The sequence below is a fragment of the Hetaerina americana genome, unplaced genomic scaffold (genome assembly GCF_022747635.1).
Source record: "Hetaerina americana unplaced genomic scaffold, ioHetAmer1.1.p SCAF_2, whole genome shotgun sequence".
Classification (NCBI taxonomy): domain Eukaryota; kingdom Metazoa; phylum Arthropoda; class Insecta; order Odonata; family Calopterygidae; genus Hetaerina; species Hetaerina americana.
Window position 1 is genome coordinate 22422803 of NW_027286763.1, and position 4794 is coordinate 22427596.

The following is a 4794-nucleotide window of genomic DNA, read 5'->3' on the forward strand; positions in this document are numbered from 1 at the left end:
GGGCAGCTGCACCACCACCACCAACCCCACCCCCCACACCACCCCCCTCCTCATCCTGCCCTGGCCGCTCTGGTGCCATTTCTTACCTGCACAGGAAAAACGAACTTTCTCTTAAAGACTACTCAAAACTCCTCCCCTTAAATTACCAACAAACAACACATCTAACGCAGAAATATTTCATACAAGTGAGGGAAATGGCATCAATTGTTGCTCGGTCATACAACCTAAGGGTAGCGGAGGAGAAGCCGCATTGCTCTTAGGACACAGAGCATCACTATGATAAATTGCAGCACTTTCATTACTTAATAATATACTGTTTGAGACAATGGCTGAGAAAGCCTACATTTGTTCAACTCGGCTAACACGACAACCTCATCACAATGAACCCTTCTCAAATTTTGCATACTTTTCCTCCTTTAATTCCAGTCAACATGCATACACTTTCTCTATTCCTCCCACACTTACCTAATGTTTTCCCCTCTATCACAATCTACAACATCCCATTGCCTATCAAAACACTCTGAATCCATCTTTCCTGCCTCTTTTTGATTTCCCCAAACAATCCTTTTTCCCCTTCCTACCATATCCTCATTTATTTACCTTTTTGTCCCCTTCACCATCTCCACATCCACGTTTCAAAATTTCAAATCACTCCAATCATCCTGCTTCAAAGATCACGTTTCCATGCAATACAAAACTATGCTCCATATCAAATTTTTAATGAACATTTTCTTAACATCCTTATTCAATACCTCAGTTGTCAGCATGCTTCTTTCCCCAATATTCAAGTTTTCATCAGCCTTTTCTGCATATCTTTGCCCAAGGTGCCTGTCATCAACTACCACCCTTTCATCAACATTTCTTTGCCCATCAATTTTTCTTTTTATGTTCCCACTACTCTGGTCACCCTCCTTCCTCCACACCCATCCTAAATTGTTGAACTGTCATAACTGCTCTAGTTTATAAATTAGGGAGCACGACTAAATTTTCTACATTTTTTTCTAACATTGGGCTTTCACTGACTCAATTCCCTCTGCTATCCCAAGGGGCTCTCTCAAAAGCATGGAGCCGCAAGCAAACCGCCATATGCACCAAATGGTCATGAACCAGTGCAATCATGGCCTGCATGGGATAATTCCATGTAGATGATCACAAATAATTTTCATTCCATGGAAGCCAAGATTAAGCTACCTGTGGAGCCAATGAAGTCTAGAAATGAATCACATGAATAATTGCTGGCTGTGAGATAAGAGAGCAGAGAAAAGAGGCGGTGGTCACTTGCGTGCACTACACAATGTTGGCAGGGGTGAGCATTGAGGCTTTGGGACTGGGAGACTAGGGGTTTGTGGTGAGGGCCCTTGAACTGACTGCCATCATGGATACCAATGTGGGTCCTCAATGTAGAACTACTACTTTACATCTTACCCAGCTATGTGTCATGAGGGTGGGTGGCAAGGGGCAATAACTTCCACATTCATGCTTTCTATGCCCAAAAGAAATTCCTGTTTTGAATCTATCTTGAATAATACTATTACACTTCAAACCTTTAACCTAACTGTTTAAGGATTATACTGTAAGACCTATAACACTACATGTACAGTTAACACATCTATTTCAATTTCTGCTTTTTTTCCTTAACTTGGTGACTGTATACAAAACTGTTTTTAAATTTTCCAAGGTCATTGTGTTTTCTTGTGACTTCGAGCATTCCCGATTGTACTCATTTTGTTCCATGGTACATAATCCTAAAAGAATAAATTTGTTGATCCAGTTAATATTTCCTTCTCCCTATCGTTTCCCAACATTCTTCCTCCTCTGTCACCGTCTTCAACAACCCATCACCACAATCTTCCTCCACACCCACATCTTACACTCAATTTATATTTTTTCTCAGACTCACAGCCCTTTGGCAGCAGTTTAAATGCAGTAGATATATTAAATAATTGATAGTCCCCTACTTGTTTTTAGTAAGCACTGCACCTTGTTATTTAATATGATACTGAATGCCATAAAACCAAAACAATAAACCTTTTAATTTTACTCCAAATACTTTATTCCTACCCTCATCCAGTCCAACATATATATTCATTAATCCCCCACCTTCCTTACGTTGAAAAGCCATCACATTCTTTCCTTTCCATATGTCTCTAAACATCAATTACCACTAAAGTTGCCCTGGATCCACCTTTCCATCTTTAATACTTCATTCCAGCCACCTTTCCCCTTGAAACATGCCTAGCACTTCTTCTCGTTTACATTCCTTTCTTTTTGAACACAATATTCAACCTGAAGGTTGATTTGAAAAGTGATGGTAGAGTTTACCCAATCTAAGATAGATAGATGGCTTGTGAATGTTGCACATCAGGATAGGGGCTGCCAGCCCCGTTCCCTGCGCCGGCTATTGTTTCTCAGGAAGATCTGGTACCCTAAAAGTCGCAAAGCTTGGGTGGACCTGTGAGGATGCCCAGAGAGGCTTGACCGGGAATTGAACCAGGGCCCTCCAGTCAGTAGTCCAACGCTCCACCCCTGGATTACTACATCCCTATCCGTTCCTATTATTGACTATATATTTACGATGAAATATTTACGACGACCATAAGCCCACCCAATAGGGTGGGAAACTCAACTTTTCATCCAATCAAGACGCTAGCCGCCCGATGGCTCCACTGCAAGACGCGGAGCGACCCCTAGACACGCAAGCACGCGTGCATAGTAGCCGCTCGTGTACCGTTCGGCGACGAGCAAATTACGGAGGGTGACGCACGGCGATAGCCGATGGGCTACCGCGTATGCCAATCTACGTCCCCATCGGCTGCGCATTGCCTATGGCGACGCAAAGCTGGACCCCGTCCATGTAACTGTTATATTGCCCAACTACTACGGGGTTTCCATTTTCACTTAATACCACCCTTTGTTTTCTCCTCAAGTTGCATGTTTTTTCGCGACCACGAAAGTGAGAAAGGGGATGAATAACCCTGTTGTCCTTCCATTCTGCATTCAGAAAGTCGATCCCTTGAAACACTCTCATCGTAATCTCTTCTTTTCTAGCCTGTATCTGATGGCAAGATGTAATTGCGAACCTTGTTTGTTCGCACTGTGCCACATGCGAAAATATCCTTTGACAGCAATAACTCATAAAACAGCTCCAATAGCAGTCTAAGGTACTTACCATTACACAGAAAAACATGTCCGATCAATCATTTCGTGTTTTCTGGTAATAAAATCAAGACTGTCACGTGAATATATCAGCACGGATGTAGCCAATAAATAAAGCCACAACGATGGCAGGATAGAGCAAGCAAATAGCGTCGGCGAGAAGATTGGCGTGCACGAAGAAAGAAACTCGCAGGGCGGCCATGTTATTTATCCATTTCGAGGGTCGCGGCGGGAGGGGGCGGGGGACGGAAGTGGCCAACATCACGCGAATTCCTACTCGCGCTGCGAGGAATCTCTGCCCGAGGGGCGCCATCCGAGATAAGCGCCGGGAAACGACGTCTTCGATAAGTGCCACACGACTTAATTGAGGAGTGGTCGGGATTGAAGTCCGATTGACTTCCACTGTACGCGATGGCTGAATGCACCCCCCGGGACGAACAGCGCCGGCCGGTGAGTCCGTCCACCTGTTGCACGCTCGAAGTCCTGTCAGAGGAGGCCAAGGCAATCACGAGGGTATTACGCCAATGAGTGCACGAGTGACGACAGCCTCCTCCTATGCCTCTCTCTCTCACACACAGACAAGAAATAGGGCACGGGCACTACTTGCTCTTTTTATGCACGTGTGTAAGGTGGTAGTATTGTGTGCGTAAAAATATACACAATTCTTATTAAACTTATTGCTTTACAATGTAATTCTTAAATACTGCCATAGTAACAAACATTAATGTACGTCATTGTAAAGTTCTGTGTACAACATGAATTGATCATTATTCAAGCACACTTTTTCAAGAAATATTGGTAGTTTTGAAATTTTTCTTAAAAAGTTAACCCTTAAAAAAATAATTCAAGGCCATGTTGCATTAGTCGTTCACCGAAAAAAGTATGCACTTTTAACGTAAACTTGTGAAGAAATAATCCGAGACTATCGTATGTTGCAGCAGCTGTTATCAATGTACGAAGCGTCAGTCCAACTCATAGCATAAATCACAAAATACGTTTTTGAATGATCTAAGAACTATATATATATATATATCTTAAAGAAAATTCTTACAGATGTGAATAATAATGTAAACGAAGAAGCGAGATGGCGCTAGCGAACAAAACACAGAGAAACGCACACATGAAACGTATTCCGAATTTTCGGTTGCCAGACCACCTTTCTCAAGGGTGGGAAGTAAGGTAAGGCCGACGAAAATTCCAAATACGTGTGAGTTTCATGTGTGTGTGTTTCTCCGTGTTTTTGTTCGCTAGCGCTATACTTATACTCGGGTCAAAATTAGTCTGGTTTCATCCTCTACCACGCCCCCTAGCGGTGGTTTGCAGGGTACTAATATATCAACTCCCTTTTCCTACCCCTTTCTCGCTTGCCCAATATTTTCCCCTCTAATCATAGTCTTCAGCATCCCATTGCCGATTACAACACTCTGCATCCACCTTTCCTGCCTCTTTTCGATTTCTTCCATCAATATGCTTTTCGTCTATTTTTCCTACCTCCTTATGATTTCTCCCAACAATCTCCTCTCCTACCCCACCCCAACTAGCACTTCATCGTTTGTTTTCCTTTCTGTCAACTTCGCCTTCTCCATCCTCCACCACATCCACATGTCAAAAGACCAATCTACGTTCATCATGCTTCTT